At 39.9% G+C, this 19,355-nt stretch overlaps 1 long non-coding RNA gene across 1 annotated transcript; it reads right to left on the minus strand.

The window, feature by feature from the left end:
- Window positions 1-3,672: 3,672 nt before the first annotated feature.
- On the minus strand, window positions 3,673-16,422 carry LOC103690241 (uncharacterized). The gene is made up of 3 exons (XR_015671916.1): window positions 16,217-16,422; window positions 7,756-7,849; window positions 3,673-3,903 (listed from the first exon to the last, which is right to left on the minus strand). It is a non-coding gene; the product is annotated as an uncharacterized LOC103690241 (long non-coding RNA).
- Between the last annotated feature and the right edge of the window lie 2,933 nt (window positions 16,423-19,355).

Here is a 19,355-nt window from a genome sequence, read left to right on the forward strand (position 1 = left end):
CCTCCAATATGGGAGACAAACCAAAAAATTTGTTTTCCCAAAGCCCTTGTGCTGGGGCTGGAGAAATGGCTCAGTGGTTAAGAGCACTGACTGATCTTCCAGAAAACCTAGGTTCAATTCCCAGCACCTACATGACAGCTGACAACTGTTTATAAATCCAGTTCCAGAGGATCTGACACCATTACACAGATATGAAAAAGCCTAATGCTGCAGTGCTCTCTATGGTACACATCAGGCAATGAGTCTTAAGTGGGTATCTCAGGCCTCAAAGGAGAGGAGGTTGCAAGGCCAGTTGGTTCTGTGGATTGCTGTCCATATGCAGGTGAGGGCAGGCAAAATATAAGGTTAGAGTCTGTGGTTTGCCCCCCCCCAAAAAAAAGGAAGGTGGATCTAAGAGTTTCAGAGAGAGAGGATAGGGAATAGAGAGGGACAGGGACAAGAGAAGATGGAGGAAGAGGATGAACCAAATTCACATGCACATGACATGAAATAACCACAGGTAGCTATGAATATCGTAGGAAAGCAATAGAATAGGGGACAATTTCTCTAATCTAGGGGTGCAGCTTGTGTGTGTGTATATATATATATATATATATATATATATATATATGTATGTATATATGTATGTATGTATATATGGAGAGAAAGAGAGAGAGAGAGAGAGTTTTGAGGTCTTTAAGTGGCCATTTTGTGAGTTGAGTATTTACTGTTATAAATCTGACTGATAAATTACTGGCCTCTGGAGTTTTGATTTTACTGGGTTATAGGGATTTGTGACAGCTAGCCACGGGGGGCTAATGGCTGAAAATATGAGCACGTTCAGCAGCAATTGTACAGCAGGAATTTGGGCGGACCTCTGCAAGGGGATAACCTTGGGGTGGGGAGGCTGCTGCAACTGGATAGTAGCTGGGGATAACATGGATTGATTTTTTTTTTTTTTTGTAATAACATGGGACAAGTTCAGACTCTTCTTGGTGCCTTTGTGTCTTTGAAAATAAGAAACTTCTTTTCCTGCATGACAAGAGAGAATCTCCCTAGAATGAACATTTATAATCTACTTTGGAGGGTGTGTAACCTGCTGGTCAAGACAGGCACCTTCAGGAGCAAACTAGTATCCTTTCCTTTATTTTCAGCTAAAACTTTATGCTACAAGGTGAACACTACCAGAGGTATTCCATCTACTCAGAGCTAAATATGCTCAAAATGTGTTTGCTTAAATGATAACCACAAACTGAGCATGCTCAGAAAGATGGCTATTACTAAAATGTTTTACTATTTGATCATGTATAGGTTTCCTGGGGGTTGGGGGGGACTGAATTTCAGGGTATGGAGGTGGAGGCTACTGTTTTGCAACATAGATCTTCTTGGCTCTTATTCCTTAACTGTGATAGTTTAGAATTTTAGGCTTACATTTTTATGGTCTGCTTTGGGTGTAGGGAAAGAACATAGAATTTTTATTTCTTGTGTCCTATCAATGCAAAGGGATGCTTATTGGGTAACATGTCTCCCATCAGAGCCAAGCACACCTTGGAAATCTGCTCAGATATTCCTTTTCTGTAATGCTTTCACCACAGGAACACTGGTATAGAAAGCTTAGGTCATAGTAAGATCACCAGTGTAAGGGGAAGCCCTGGGTCCTGCTAAGACTGAACCCCCAGTGAACGTGATTGTTGGGGGGAGGGCGGCAATGGGGGGAGGATGGGGAGGGGAACACCCATAAAGAAGGGGAGGGGAAGGGGTTAGGAGGATGTTGGCCCTTAAACCGGGAAAGGGAATAACACTCGAAATGTAAATAAGAAATACTCAAGTTAATAAAAAAAAAAAAAAAAAGCTTAGGTTAGGAACTATTAGAAATCTTCTTGAAATGACCCAGCAACATGTCCAGTTCTCTTGCTTTGAAGGCTGGACCTGAATCAGTAAGAAAGGAAGGATGGTAAGAAAGAGCTGGTCTTAAACACTGTCATCATTCCTTTGTCTGGCTCAAGATTTCTTTGGTTGTAAGGAACAAAAAGATACAAAATGACTTGATTGCAAAGGAGGAATAAGTAAAAGCATTTAGTATAACCAAACCTCATGAAAAACTAGATCAACAATCACTGAAGAACAGTCAGAAAACAAAGTATTGCCCTATGGGAATTTTTAAATGTATTTGTGTGTGTGTGTGTGTGTGTGTGTGTGTGTGTGTGTGTGTGTGTGTGTGTGTGTGTGTGTGTTGTGTATGCCCATGTGAGAATATGCATGTACAAAAATGGGCTACAGGCTCTTGTTTGAGCATGGAAAAGAGAAAAGGACACTGGATCCCTTGCAGCTAGAATTACACACATTCACAAGACATCTATCTGGCTTGTTACATAAGTGCTGGAATCCAATCTGCTACTCATGATTGTGCAGCTAGTGCTCTTACCCAAGAAGCTATCTCTCCAACATCTTGGCCTCCAGGTTTTCTCTCTAAAAGCTAATGTTTTCTCTGAGAGTAAATGTGACTGGACCACCTAGTTTTGCTGTGCCCTACTGGCCTGTATCACTTGACAAGTGAAAGCAACCCTGTAAATATCAAGATGGTTTTTGTAACACGTACTGTGACCTGGAAGGTAGGGATTAATCCTCTGAGGATGTGGTGGGGTTTTGTTTTTTTTGTTGTTGTTGTTGTTTTTTTTTCCTAATTTAAGCCATCGCATCAAAATCAAACATCCAACCTCCATATGTATATCACACTACCAAAGACAAACTCTGGAAAAACCTGAGAGCTTGGGTGTACTGGAAGTCAATGACCATACACTGAGTCTAACTGACACTATTTCACCCTCAAAGAATTTTACTCTGCAGTAATAAAAAAGAAATTCAAATCTAGCACTGATTTTTCCTGTTGTTGAGCCTTAAATATCCTGAGGCATGAAACTGCAAGGAAGGAATTAGGAAGGGATACACCTATTCATCTCCTAGATCAAGTGGGGAACTTAGAATCAGATTCAGCAGGGATAATGAAATGCACCTTTAAAATCACGTCTAGAATCTGGCTGATTAAGTCACATAAAACTCTTCCGACTCCTTTGCCCTTTCCAGAAAACTTGTTCCTGTCATTAGATAATTTAATAAAAGGTTTTTGCACACATTAAATGTTATTTATATGCTTATTTTACATATGGCAGTAAAGTACATGTGTAATTTAAAATGACTACAAAATGTTAAAAGCGGATTAACCATTGGATTTAAGACATCGATGGAACTTTGACCCTCTTCTAATGCACTGAGTGTAGAAACGTCACTCTACTTCATCTCCTCTTTTCTAACATTAAGGCCTTGCTCAAGACAACTACTTTTAAAAACAGTTGAGTTGAACCTTATAGGGACTTAACTTGTTATTCAGGAGACTTCCCTGAAGAGGTCAAAAGAAAGGAATTAAATGCTTTATAGCAAGTTAGGCTGTACAAAAAGACCATACTAGCAAGAAATTCAAGATCAGTAGCTAAAAGCCATGCACACGAGATATTAATGAGGAGACTACACCTGTCCTAACAGATGAATGCAAGCTTTTCCTACAAGTTAACTTGCACTTTTATCATCATAGTTCACTCTATCCATGACTAAATCAGATGATCATACATTCCACATTGTTTCCACCTGTTCAAGTTTGCTTTCTGTTGCAATGATGAGACAAGAACCAAAAGCAGATTGGGGAGGAAAGGGTTTATTTTCTCTTATAGGTTACAGTCCACAGGAGAGGAGATTCAGGACAACAATTCAAAGCAGGAACTTTAAGGCAGGAACTAGAGCAGAGACCATGGAGGATGGCTCCCCATAGTTTTCTCAACTTAGTTATTTGTAATATCACTCAAGATCACCTGGTCAGGTTTGTACCTGACAGCGCCTGCGCCACCACGGTACCGAGAACTGTGCAAAGGTCTGCAAGGTTTAAGAAAAAACACATACTTAGGTCATTCATGTTACAATAATGCCAAAGCTTTACTGAGGTTCACAAAATATATACCCCCTAGTTCACCGGGTGGAGAATTCCAGGAAGCACAGTGGAAAAACAACTTTACTCCCTCAAGAGAAAAACAGGAACAAAAAAATAGGAACTGATTCAAGGATGTAACTACCCAGGTATACACTCCCAGGTTTCAAACAGAAAGGTCAGTATGTTCCTTTTTTAAGAACAAAAGGCTTCTGGTAGAAGAATGCAAATCAATCCATTCTTATTGCCTTGTACAAAACTTAAGTCCCAGCGGATCAAGGACCTCCACATCAAACCAGATACACTCAAATTAATAGAAAAGAAAAGTGGGGAAGAGTCTCGAACACATGAGCACTGGAGAAAATTTCCAGAACAAAACACCAATGGCTTATGTAACTCTAAGATCAAGAATAGACAAATGGGACCTCATAAAACTGCAAAGCTTCTGTAAGGCAAAGGACACTGTCATTAGGACAAAACGGCAACCAACAGATTGGAAAAAGATCTTTACCAATTCTACATCTGATAGAGGGCTAATATTCAATATACAAAGAGCTCAAGAAGTTAGACTCCAGAGAGCCAAATAACCCTATTAAAAAATGGGGTACAGAGCTAAACAAATCATTCTCAACTGAGGAATATCGAATGGTCGAAAAGCACCTAAAGAAATGTTGAACATTCTTAGTCATCAGGGAAATGCAAGTCAAAACAACCTTGAGATCCCACCTCACACCAATCAAGATGGTTAAGATCAAAAACTCAGGTGACAGCAGATGCTGGCCAGGATGTGGAGAAAGAGGAACACGCCTCCATTGTTGGTGGGATTGCAAACTGGTACAACCATTCTGGAAATCAGTCTGGAGGTTCCTCAGAAAATTGGACATTGAACTACCTGAGGATCCAGCTATACCTCTCCTGAGCATGTACCCAAAAGATGCTCCAACATATAACAAAGACACATGCTCCACTATGTTCATAGCAGCCTTATTTATAATAGCCAGGAGCTGGAAAGAACCCAAAAGCCCTTCAACAGAGGAATGGATTCCAAAACTGTGGTACATCTACACAATGGAGTATTACTCAGCTATCAAAAACAATGACTTCATGAAATTCATAGGCAAATGGAATGAACTAGAAAATACCATCCTGAGTGAGGTAACCCAATCACAGAGAAACACATTTGGTACGCACTCATTGATAAGTGGATATTAGCCCAAAACCTCAAATTACCAAGATGCAATCCACAGACTGCAGGAAGCTCAAGAAGAAGGATGACCAAAATGCAGATGCTCTTATTCTTCTTAAAAGGGGACAAAAATATCCATAGGAGGGGTTATGGAGGCAAAGTTTAGAGCAGAGACTGAAGGAACGGCCATTCAGAGACTGCCCCACATGTGGCCCATATATATACAGCCACCAAAACTAGATAAGATTGATGAAGCTAAACAGTGCATGCTGAAAGGGACCAGATATAGATCTCTCCTGAGACACACAACCAGAGTATGTCAAATAGAGGTAAATGCTAGCAGCAAACCATTGAACTGAAAACAGGACTCCCTTTGGGGGAATTAGAGGAAGGATTGAAAGAGCTGAAGGGGCTTGCAACCCCATAAGAACAACAATGCCAACCAACCAGAGCTTCCAGGGACTAAACCACTACCAAAAGACTATACATGGACTGACCCAGGGTTCCAACCGCATATGTAGCAGAGAATAGCCTTGTTGGTGCACCAGTGGAAGGGAAAGCCCTTGGTCCTGCCAAGGTTGGAGCCCCAGTGCAGAGGAATGTTGGGGGGTGGGCTGGTAAGGCGGATAGATGGGGGAAACACCAATATGGGGGAGGGGAGGGAAGGGGAGGGAGGCTTATGGACAGGAAACCGGGAAAGGGAATAACATTTGAAATGTAAATAAAAAAATATATCTAATAAAGAAAAAAAGGCTTCCACATGCATCAGCAAGGCTCAGCATGGGGCAACCACTTGAGGGGACCTGAGAGAGTCCAAAGTGTACCACCTCTAGATGATCTGCGCCCTTCCACATTAGTCATTGATCAAGAAAATGTCCCCCACAGATTTGCCTATAGGTCGATTTGATGGACACCATTTCAGATTCCTTCTTCCCCTTTGTCAAGTAACAAAAAGTAGCCACCATGCCACCACTGCCCAACTACTCTTGTCGGCCTTCATACCTCTCCAATCCAACTCTATAATTTTGAATGACTACAAAATGCAGAGTTCACAGTTAAGAGTGAAATCATACAGCAAATGCCTTACACTACAAAATATAATTTCTATGACTCCTGATTTAAAAATACTATACTTAAGTTTCCTGGGTTGTACCCCAAAACTCACAGGGAGCTTGTAAGTCATTATTTACAGAGATAATATTAACTCAATTAATTCAATAAGCCATAAAGACTGCCTTCTGGCCCTTTCTACCTTCAGTGAGAAACCTGAGCATTAACACAGGCTTATGCTTACCTTGCATCTCAGCCACTGTCCCTCTCCACTGCTTTACTCTAATCTAATCTCCATCAGAACTATGACCACGGCCACATCTCAGATCCCATCTCTCCTTGTTTCTCTTGTCAATTGGAGCCTAGAATGGTTTTGTGCCATTTCTAATTTGTCAATATCTACAAAACAGTTCAATCTATAGAGCTGTGAATATTATTCCCTATGTGTTTACTCACATACCTTTTAAGAAGCAATAGCTAAGAATAATATATAATTTCTGTAGAGTTCTCCACTAGGGGCTCTATAGGAAAGAGAGTTATATCCTCACACAGGAACCACTGGAGTTATCCACACCAGGCAAGCATTCTCATTAAACCAATGATTTTTCACACAGGCAGACCATACATCTGGGCTGATCTGGTAGATTATAATGACATTTTATATTTTGTGCTAAGCCAGAAAATATTTGCCAGAAAGTCATTGCTGTATATCCATTGACTGTGGTATTAGATCTTACTACTGCTCTGTAAAACTGGCAATTTTCCTGTCTGAACTACATGGATAGACCATAGTGCTAATGACACCACATATTTTAACTGCAGGACTTGAAGAAACCAAGCTAGAACTGAGCTGCACTCATTGTCTCTGCTGCCTAACTTTCATAGTGCCAGAGGGGCTATTCCGACTGCTTTGGAATAAGTGTTGACATTCTTTCTCAACTGCGTGATATACTATATGATTTGATAAGTGATATCCTATGTGATATAAATGATATACTATGAATCTGCCAGGCAAGATATGACCACTGGTACAATAGTAGCATGATGAGTTTGGGATAACCAACCACTTTTAGGGTTAAATTTGAAGCACGCTCCACAGGATAGAAATCACCTCTACTATAGAGTAAATCTGGTGAGGGGAAGCTACCACCATTATGTTGCTAAATGCACATGATGTTTCTGTCAAACTGTCTTCTCAGTGTTTATGGGTTTTCCCATTAATTGGTACTACTTTCCACTTTATTCAGAGAAGCTTGTTTTTGCCGTTGGCTTGTAACTCGTCAAAATGCTGAGAGTAAGTGACTGTTGAATGTTCAGCCACCTATATAAAGCAGGACGCCTATGTCGCTTCTTCCGTGGCTAAGGTGAAATTGCAGAAGGGGGAGTTGGAGGACTGTTAGAGCTGAGGGAAGAAGTCAGGGGTTCTGGAAAGCTATTCTCAGGGGCCTAGCCTGGCTACTGCAGTCTTGAGCTCTCAATAGATGTGGTTACCTAGTCAAGATCTGTACAAGATTGGACCTGTCAGCCTTTTGGCATAAAAACACATAGGGTTTTCAAAACTCACCATTCCCTGGATATTTGTAGAAAGTACTGGCCTGGGTGTTGGAAGGGGTTTTCATGAACCCTCACCCCTCCCTAGGACCAATAGACAATAGTTCCTGGAAGAAAATGCATTTTCTTCAGTCATGTAATCACTCCTTCTATAAATAACTTCTCACCCATTCTCCTACAAGCAATCCTAGTTATACTCCTTTAGTCAATCACAAAAAGACTTAAAAGTAGAATCAGGACCAATTGGAAAAAGGAAGGGAGTCATCAGGAGTGGGAGGAGGATGAGCAAACAATGGGCCATGTGACTGTGACCAAAATAAATTGCATACTTTTAATTCATAGGAGAAGAATAAAAATATAATTCATACATATATAGGAATACAATGAAGCCTATTTTGTGTAATTAATATATGCTAATAAAACATGTTACAGTGTTATTTATTTTATATGTGGCCCTATATGTGGGTTACATATATATACATATATATGTATGTATGTATATAAATACCTGAGGCCTACAGTGTTAGAAGAGGACATCAAATCCCCTAGAACTGGAGTTATAGATGGTTATGACCCACCATGTAGGTTCTAGGACCAAAACCAAGTGTTCTGCAAGAGCCAACACAATTATTATTTTGTGAATATGGGTGGTTTGCCTGCATGTATTTCTATACACCACATATGTACAGTGCCTTCTAATGCCAGAAAAAGGCAACACATTGCCTGGAATTGATAGATTGTTATAAGCCACCATGTGGGTGCTGGGAATTGAACCCTGGTGCTCGGAAAGAGCAGCCAGTGTTCTCAACCACTGAGTAATCACCCCATCCCTCAAATTATGCTTAACAGTTGAGCCATCTACCTAAAAATATTTTTAAAAGAAAAAGGCAACCTTGGAGTTATTATCATATGATCACGTCTGTCGTAACAATGGCTTCATAAACTAAACTGATGTAAATGTGACATGAATTAAAATTTAAATATGCTTATATGCTTACTTCTGAAAAATCTTCATTGTTTGGAAAAATAATTCTTTTCAGCGTGTGTGTGTGTGTGTGTGTATCTTCAAATAGTAGTCACACTTCGCATTTTGGAAACCAAAGGACGACTTAGCAAAAGCCATTTCTTTGCCTACATGTGGGTTGGGAGCCAGCTCAGGCCATCAGGCTTGGCAGTAAGAGCCTTTGGCACAGAGCCATTTCTCTGGTCCATCTTTTAAACATTTTAGCTGTATGGTTTGGACTGTAAATGTTCCCTGTAGTTCATGATTTGAGGAGCTGATTTCTAGCCAGTCAATTTGAGAGTCAAAGCAATCTTTAGAAGGAGGGGACTAAAGGAAGGAAGTCAGGTCACCAAGGAGCAAAAACTATTGGAAACCTAGCACACACCCCCATCTCTTACCCGCTACACCCATAGCAACAATGAACTAAGCAACTTTACTCTGCCACTCTCTTCCCATCCTGATATTCAGCTTCATGAAGCACAGGCAAAACAACAAATAACAGGGCTTGGACAGAACCCCTAAGCCCAAACAGACATTTGCTCTTTGCAATCTAGTTTTCCCCACATTTTGAAACTGAATATTTCCCATGAATGTAAAGTCCCAACCATGTGAATCTTAGTGACTCACATAGCATATCCAATAGGCAATCCACTTAGGATTCTTTGTTTCGATTATGCTATTCCCAAATTAATTTTTGTTGTATATATTTTAATACTCAAGTAGTTAATTTATAGTACTTGCCACCTGTCATCATTTCATTACCACTTTGAAAAGGTGAGAAAACAAATTGTTAATATTCAAAGATGTTTTCCTTTAGCAGTTGAGAAGGGTATTTACAAGAATTCTTCCACCACTGAAGAGCTAAAAAAATTAAATTGAAATTTAGCTATTTAACCTTCATAAATGAAGTAACCCGCATTGCTAACATTAAACGTTTGATTTAATTTACTTGTGCAGGTAGCTCACTGAGAAGGCATTTAACCTTAAAGTTAATGATATCAGATCTATTCCAGTATATGTGCCTCCAATTGCTTTCTACAGCGCTGCACAAACTAATATTAAGTTCTCATTTTAGTAATATTCATAGGCAGTAGGGAGAGATTATCCTCAATTATACCTGTATAACAACTTTGTCAATTTCAAATGCTTTCCACTCCAAGAGCAGTGGAAAAAGAAGTTGGCGGGGGCAGGATTCAGTTCACCATAGTTAACCTCTGAAGCTAGATTCAAGGAGAAACCTTCATGGCACTAAGCATGAACACCTCTTTTAATCATGTCCAGTCCAAATAGACCTCAATTGTTGATATTTATGCTTTGGCTACCTTTGGTATAATTATAGTTTTATTTATATGGGTTCTTTAATGGAGAAATAAACTCATAAAATGCTAGAATATATCTCTAGAATTTGTCATGATTCGAAAAGAGAAAAGACTTTTATTTAAAAAAAAAAAAGGTTAGAAAACTGAGTTGGGTATAACATGTTGATAGAGCATGTGTTCTATATGAGCAACCAAGACCCATTTCAAGTATCAAAAGAAAAGATGTACTTAGAAGTTAAACACAGAACATGGATAAAGGTTTGTCAGGCATTGTAACGCACACCTTAAAAATGAGTATAAGAGACTGCAACAGGAAGATCCCAAGATGAATGTCAGTGTGACTGACAAAGCAAATTCAAGGGAAGCTTAAATTATGTAGTAAGATTCTATCTCAAAACAAAACAAAAACAAAAACACATGGATAAATGTAACTAAACACGTAGCCTTTATTTCTGTCTCACAAAACTCACCAAGCAAAGGCAAACCACAGGAAACCTGAGGAGGTATGACCGTGCCGTGATGACCTAAGCTCCAACTTAACGTATGTGCCAGACAGAGTGTGACAAAAGAAGAAAACCAGTGGAACAGGTATACAATTATAAACAGGGCTTTGTATATAGCTAACATAATTGGAGGCTGAACAGATCCAATTGTAGACTAGAAAACCAAGGAAAAGAACCCAGGAAGATGCAGGTCTAAGAACAAGTAGGAATAAGAATGCTACCAAGTCCAAGGCTAAAGACGGAGAAGGATTCTGGCTTATCTCTAGGGTAGGACCCTGTTAATGGAGTTGAAGATGGCAAGTGATGTCCACAGGTCATAGAAACAGCAATAGATTCACTGGCAACTCAAGAAGGGAGCTCGTACATGCCAGCTGGCCTATCAAGGCCATTTTCATGGCAAACCTTCCCTTGTCACATAGCATTTATATCTAGAAACACCCACTTGGAGACACCAGGATGTGTGCTTTCCTCATCCTCTGGCATCTCAGTCCAAGCAGGTGGACAGTTTTCACAATATATAAAGAGCTTCTAAAAATAAATTTTGTGAAAGTCTAGTAACATATTCAGAAAACAGCAGTGTATGATGAGCGTATGGTCTAAATATAAAGATAGGCATTAGGGGAATGAAATGACACTCAAATTCACTCTTAACAGAAAAACGAAAGTAACAAAACCACAGAATTTGTTAGCAGAGCAGCGCAGCCTTGAAGCTGGCTAATATACCACAAAAACACTTCAGGACAAGACCTTCTATGCAGGAAATGTATAAATATACATAAAGAGTGGGGAAATTCCACTTTTAGGACTGTGTCCTACACAGTTGGTTATCTTGGGTGAAATGCATCACTGCATGTTTTAAAGTGAGCAAACAACCAAACTGTTCACAGGTCTGAATTTGTTGGATATATTAGGAAATATAGAAGAATCCTATATAGTTGTTTTTTAAAAGAGTAAAACAACTCGTTATATTCTAAAACTAGTTCATCTTCAAAGTGTCAGTCTAAAGCCATCGTGTGTAGTGGTGGTATGCAAATGTTTGCATAAAGTAAGAGGATTTGATTGTAAATATATTCAAAGTAGTGATCTGGATATTTGTAGTCCCCCACTCTGCTCTTCAAAATGTACACACCCAAATCTAATTTTCACAATGATGATATTGGAATATGAAGCCTTCCAGAGGTGTTCTAGTTTGATGTCTCTTGTGGTAAGCATGATGACCAAATGCAACTTAGAGAGAAAAATGTTTATTTGGCTTCCCAGTTGAAGTCCATCACTGAGAGAAGCCAGATCAGATGCTCAACCAGGAACCTGGAAGCAGTAACTCAAGTAATGTCGTAGAGTAACTATGCTTACTGGCTTGTTATCCATGGCTTATTCAACCTACTGTTTTGTACTACCCAGTATCACCTGCTTATAGATGGACAGAACTACCCACAGTGTTCTGGGCCCTCCCAGATCTATCATTAGTCAAGAAAATATCCCCACAGATTTTTCTTAGAGGATAATATTAAGGAAGCATTTACTCAATTGAAGAGCCCTCATTCCAGATGCCCCTGACTTCTGGCAAGACATAATTAAATCCCTCATAAGTGGAATTTCTTAAAGAGGAAGCAAAGAGCTAGCTTTTTGTCTTGCTTTGTCAAGATTCTAGAACTCTGAAACCAGAAGGCCTCACCATAACCCCATGGATTTCCAATCTTAAGAACTGTGAGAAATAAATTTCTGCTGATGAAAAGTGAACTCATCTCTGAGACATTGTTACAATGCAAACTGACTAAGACACTCCAGAATAAACAGAGGCAGCTCAAGATACCAAAGCATTGGTTTATTGCACTGAGAGTTGTTTAGCCTGAGGAAAGAGGTAGGAGAGAGAAATCTGTCAGTGATAGCCTTTGTACTTCTGAATTTTGAGCCAAGGGACTTACCAATTAAACAGAAAATACCTTTTTTTAATTAAAAGAAGGGATTTGGTAGGGCAAAATAAAGATGCCTAAAATAATATGTGCACAATTCCTATGATTCTTACTTAATTAGTTTCTTTGTCATTCTAATCACACTGGAATAGAGATTGCCAAAATTACATTTTAAACAAAATAGAAAATGTGCTGTCTATTGAGGCTTGAATTATAAAATCACAGACACCCCAGGTTCACTTGGTCCCAAACTCTATTCAGGAGGGCTGGAAATATTTGGTGTGAAATGCATAATTGGCCGAGTTGGGTAAGAACAGGCCTTTGAGAATTATGCCTTCCTCTTTTCCCCGAGTTTACTGCTTTCTGTCTACTATGACAATGTGATCAACCTGTGAGCCCGGTCTCCATCATTGCTGCTCCAGTCTTGACACCTCCTGCACCACAATGAGTAAACCTGCTAGCATTTGCTCATGGAAACTCCTTTCTGTAGAATGTTAAATGTCCTTTCTGGTCCTCTCTCACTCATGCTTTTTATTCCCACAGAAAGAAGTGTTGCTGGATAATGCTCCAAAAGCTATCCATTAGGGCCTTATAAGCTCTGCTTACTTTCTATATGGAATTGGTCTAGGCCTGCTCTGTGGCCTGCTGTACATTCTCCAGGGTGTAATTCTAATCAAAGAACTTGTGTAAAATGTGGTATGACACCAAGGCAGACCATATTGAAAGAAGCTTCTTAGAAAACTGGACCATAAAAAATAATATTTAAGTTCTATGGTATTCTTGGTTGCTTACTAGAACTTGATGGTAAGACCCTACTGCTGAAGACATCACATACATTGGTCACATCACTGGGAAAAATTACGCTAGACACATACTCCCCCGTTGGCTAACTTTCCTAACACTGCAAGGTCCTATGCAGGCTGTTAAGGCAGAAAAAGCACCAGTCGTTTTATCCAGCTATAAACCCTGTGAACTACAATGCTGATCAATTTAAGAAAATATGCCCACTGGTACAATAGTGACATGAACGTCCTCAGAGTAGTTAACAGATTTCTGATGGGAAAGCTTTCTCTACAAGAGTGGGACTCAAGCTTAGCACTGTAAACTCGGCCACAGACTGGTGACTAGGGAGGTCATAGGTTATAGAGAAGAACATACTATTATTATTTTGCTAAATGAACATAGTATCAAACTGCCTCCTAAATACTGTTCTTCCCACCATAAGATTAGCACAATTCTCAGCCCTCAAGAAGTTTGTTCTCGAAGTGGTCAGAGGTTAATGCAGCGATACACAATTACCAAGAGTAAGTATCTGCAGAGTGCTCAGCTCTAAGTAGGACACTTATTTCACACTCTCCCCTCATGGTTCAGGAAGCACCACATAAGGGAAGCCAAAAGACTGTAAGAGCCAGAGGTTAAAGGGAACTCCTGAAAAATAGTGTCTTTTCCACGTGACAGGCATTATAAATACATTACACCAACAAACTCACGAGAGCTGAGGTTGACTGGTAAGATCTGTGCAAGATCAAGCCAGTCAACAGTCCAGCATTGGTGATGGTGGCCTATGTGGCTCCAAACCTAGCTGAGGAGCTGTTAGCAATCAGGCCCCTTGTAGGTTGCCCATGCTCCAGTAGCTGGCCCTACACAAATGTTCACATGGGCAGTACTAGACTCAGTAGGTTACTGGGGGAAAAATGAAGATGAGAAGAACATAAAGTTGAGAGGTGAAATGTGAGAAGGGGATCACAAGAGATAGAAAGAAAAGGAGAAATATTATTATGCATATATCATATTTATATTACATATATAAGTGTATATTTCATGTATAGATATAAAACTCTCACAGAATAAATATTTTTCCATTTAATGTCAGGCATCAGCCTTGAATCACCATAACAAACATGCAAGGACTGAAGCGATTTTGCAGTGGTTAAGATCCCTTACTGCTCTTGCAAAGGATTGGCATTTGGCCTCGAGCCTCTAAGTCAGGTGGCTTACAGATGCCTTTAACTCCAGTTCCAGGGGCATCCAATGCTTGTTGCCTCATGGGCACCTGCACTTACTTATGCATATCCACACACAGTACATATACCCATAATTAAAATGAAAAATAGTTAAAATGAAAAAATGCATAAGGTAACCAAGTTATACACAGCAATAATTTCTTTTAAGCACAGTTCTGGCAATTCCAGTCTTAGCCTGGGCAGATATGCTGCTTTTAGGCCTCCCGTCACGGTGCTGAGGTGGCATGTCATGGCTGGAATGTGCCCAAAACTGAGTCATTCACCACTTGACTGAGAACCAAGAAAGGAGAAAGAAGAGGCAAGGTCTTACCGACCCTGTTAATGGCCTTCTGACTTGAAGGCCTCCTCCTAGCAGGTCTACCTCTTAATAGTTCTAGAACCTTTCAACTGTGTCACTGAGCCACCAGCCTTGAACACACGGCTCTTTGTAGGAGAAGGTGTCCAAATTAAAAAGTTTAACATCAGGGCTTTCTGTTCTCTTTTTATTTGATTTTGTAAGAATTTTTTATGTTTTATTTATCTGAGAATTTCATAGAATTGTTTTGAGCATAGTCTCTCCCCTCACAGGGTCTCCCTGCCACCTCCCTGTCCGCCCAACTTCATGTTCACACAGTCTCTCAAACAAGCAAATAAAAGTTCTTTGATAGTTAATTATACAAAAGAATCAATCTAAACTGGAAAAAATAAATTGTGTTGCAGTCATCTCCAAGGTTAGGTCACAGAGAAAATAAACTATGAGAAATGGTGGAGTTGGCAGCATCGGTGAACGTAAATGGAGTGGGGGACAATCTTGGTAACCATACAGGTCCAAGAACAGAGGCCATCTGGGAGGATGAGGAGCACAATGTGGTCAAATGATGACTAAAACGTTATCACTAAAACCAATTGGTTCTTCTTCAGGTATAAAGTTATATCCAATCTATCAAGACTTACAGCTATATGCCAGCATAATTGAAAACAGGAAATTTTAAAATACCACCTGGAACAGCAGTGCAGGCTGACGGGACTACGATCAGTGAGAGCCCAGTTGGCAGTTAGCATGCACGAAGAGACCACCCAATCAGAATAGGAACCCAGCCAGAGACATAAGTCTCCACATTTACATTTTTGTGGTCCCAAAAAATGTTCCCTCTGGCACAAAACCTTTTTCCTCTTAAACTCAAGCTGGGCACAATATGCTCTGCCTCTGTGCTGGTTTTTTTTTTCCCCCTCAGAGCACAGGGTTTGACATTGGCCTGTTGTCATTAGCATCACCTTCAACAAATCATTCTCTTCACTTGCCCAATTACAGCCAACATAAAAATGCCTGTCCTCCACGTTTCCCATTTCAACACTGGACTTGATGTGACTTGGCTCTAAATCATGGCAGCTGCTTGTCAGCTTCTGGGACTTAAAGTTAATTTTCACTCTCCTTCCCTTCCTTTGATTTCACATTTCTTATGGGGAATGACCGGAGTTGAAATGATAGCTGTGGTGCAGTTTTCCTTCAGACTCCTACCCTCTCCGTCCCAGATTTATAATACACACTTACTCTGGCAAGTTTTAGTACATCCCCCGCCACTCAATAATAAAAGACACTTTCATAAAACTGTATACATGTCTTCTCACAGTCTTCAGGGACGAGTCCTTCCCACCTACCAACTGCTATGCCATTGAGGAGGAAAATGTGGAAGGGCCAGAGCCTTTTTACAACGGGCTTCAGGGATGCTTACACAAGTCAACTGCTGTTTTGACTTCAAGCAAGCTAAATCCTCATGGTCTGGGCCAATGCAGGGAAGCAGAGAACATTCGCTTTTCTTGTGATGGGAATGAAAACACTTTGCTAAGGGGAAGACGGAGAAGAAATTCAAATCGTGGAGGATGCAGCAACCCCAATCCTTCGAATCTCCTCCAAGCAGAAAAACCATGAATGAACTTTTCGCACTTTGTCACAATGCCTGGGCTGTTTCTGTTCATGTTCTTTTGGCCTCTGTGAGGTCACTTGTTTCTATTTGGAATTCTATTCGCCTGTTTCCTTGGACTCCACTTTGGGGTATTTAAATGCTTGACTTGCAGCACACTAGTATATTACTATGGGAACAGGATTCACCTTGAAATATAAGATAACATTCAACCCAATGTGCAGAAATCCTCTCAGGGCTGCAGTACAGCCATGTTCTGGCCATTAGAGCAGATTTTCAGAGCTCTCTGGTTCAGGGGAAAGGGTGGTTGCCTAGAAGAAAAAGCATTCCTCACCCCAGTATCCCTTTCTTCTGTGTGCTTTTTTTTTTCTCTGTGTATCATTGATCCTACATATTTCCATGTTAATTCATTTAAGAAAAAAGGCCATCCCAATTTAGGTTCTAGGAATTTCTGATTCAATTGCACTCTAAAATTTAAAATTCAGACTTTCTTTACAGATCTAGAACAAAAGTAAGTCATCAGAGGTAGGAACACATCAGCCCCCAAGACTACCTCAGCCACAATGCCTGTTAAACGCTACTAATTAATTCTAACAACCCCATTAAGAATCATTGATTTCAACAATTTCTTCTTAATACTCATGAGTTCCTTGGGGATTCTAGCACACATTGAAAATATCCAGGGTCACTAAACTAAGGGCTGAAGGAAATACGATCCCTCATTTCTTTAAAGGCTACTGGATATTTATTTGCTACAGTGTTTGACATGAGCTGCTTGCCTTAAAAGAGCCAGGCTGTTCAACGGTAAGCAGGAGCTGCACTGACCAATGGCCATCTGGATGTGGCTAGTCAGGATTTAGATGTGTGATGATTGCAAAATATACACCAGAGTTTAAAGACAGAGTGTAAAAGAAAACTGCAAATTACTGAACTGTGACTTTGAATAGTGTGTGAGATGATAGAGTTCTATGCCTACCAGGGTTAAATGTACTGTCAGCATTAACTCTTATTATCATTAACTCTCTTTATTTTTTTAATAATAACTACAAGAAGATTATAAACTACATATTTGGTTTCATTGTTGCTCTGCTGGACAGCCCTCATGCAACATTCAATGCTGTAATCTCATAGGAATATTTCAGTCTGTCTTCTTTACTTCTGCATTCTCAAGCCCCACACATGTTCTAAATACCCTTGGTTCCTGGCATAAGCCCCCAATAAATACTTATTAAATATTAAATAAAAGAACAAATGAAAGTGAATAAACAACTCGCAGGCTACCAAAACATTTTCTCCAACCAAATAAAAAATGTTTTCTAACTATTAAGAAATAACTCACATTTTGTTGTTTAATGAAATGCAATTACTGAAAGAGATCAATCTGTAAAGTATAGAAACTGTATTTAAAACAAAACTAAATATTGATTGACATCATAACCAAGGGCATAAAAAGCAAAGACATTTATAAGGTACAATGTATGTAATAATATTTATAACTGTATACTGTTAAGTATTAACTTATATACGTGTAAAAGGCTATATATACATATATATCTATACACATATATATATTGTTTGTAAGCAATATAACATAAATACACATAGCATATATGGAGGTATACAAATTACTCAGTTAAGTTTTTCAGTCTTCTAAAAGTGTGCAGTTGCCTTGTCAGTTGAAAAATCAGGATGCACTGAACTGAGGACAGGACCCCCTTGGGGGGAATTAGAGGAAGTATTGAAAGAGTTGAAGGGGCTTGCAACCCCATAAGAACAACAATGCCAACCAACCAGAGCTCCCAGGGACTAAACCATTACTGAAAGACTATACATGGACTGACCCAAGGCTCCAACTGCATATGTAGCAGAGAATAGCCTTGTCGGGGCACCAGTAGAAGGGGAACCTCTTGGTCCTGCCAAGGTTGGACCCCAGTGCAGAGGAATATGGGGGGCAGTAAGGGGGATGTATGGGGGGAATACCCATATGGGGAAGGGGGAGGGGAGAGGATCGGGTTTGATGGACAGGAAACCAGGAAGGGGAATAACATTTGAAATGTAAGTAAAGAAATATATCTAATAAAAAAAATTTTTTAAATCAGGATGCAGAGATTAAGTCCTTACCACAGCAGCCCATTCATATCAGCATCAAGATATAAATGTCCTCTTCCCAAACTCTTTCCATCGTAAATTACTACCAGCTAAAATCGTGCTTAACAAATAGTGTCTGTAAACGAATTGAGCAACCCTTTGTCCCTAAACCCTCTGCAGTCACCAGGTTTGATTAGAGCAGATAGCATAGATACTCTGCTCCCACGAGTCTGAAGTATTTGCCCTTATGGTGCTGCACTTTCAGTGCAGTGAAAATGTCTTTTCTGCTCAAATTCTTTGAGTGCCTGTGAAGTTACACAGACCTCTTTCACTGTTTTTAACTGCTGTAGTTATTATTCCTATTCTCCAATTTTGTGAGTGTTAAACGGTGCATACCCAGCGGTGACCTGCCCTGGAGTAGGGTGTCAGGACCCTGGAGAGATCCAGTACACTCCTCTCTGCTTTCTCCAAAAAGGATCTCTGGATGGGTACAGTGAATCTGCAAGCTGCATAAAGCTCCTTTCCCAAACAAAGGAATTTTTCTGTACTCTTCGCAGCCCCGACCACAAACATATAATAAACCCAAAAGATCAGCGAACATTCAAAACAAGAAGGTACACAGCCACCTGGTTTAATTTTCCTTAAGAAATCAGAGGAGAGGAAACTGAAGGGAGATGTGCTAATGCCAATTGGGCTGAAAAAAATTAGAATGCAGAAAAGTTTGAAATGGAAAGTTATGCTTCCCCTAGCAACTATAAGTTGGCATATTCTATATAAGGGCATAAATATAAAAGCAAACACAGTACATAAAATACTATCATGTGTGCATGGAAGGAATAACGAGAGCTGGGAGGATCATAAT

Source organism: Rattus norvegicus, chromosome 2 (assembly GCF_021556685.1).
Source record: "Rattus norvegicus strain SHRSP/BbbUtx chromosome 2, alternate assembly SHRSP_T2T, whole genome shotgun sequence".
In the NCBI taxonomy this organism is placed as follows: Eukaryota; Metazoa; Chordata; class Mammalia; order Rodentia; family Muridae; genus Rattus; species Rattus norvegicus.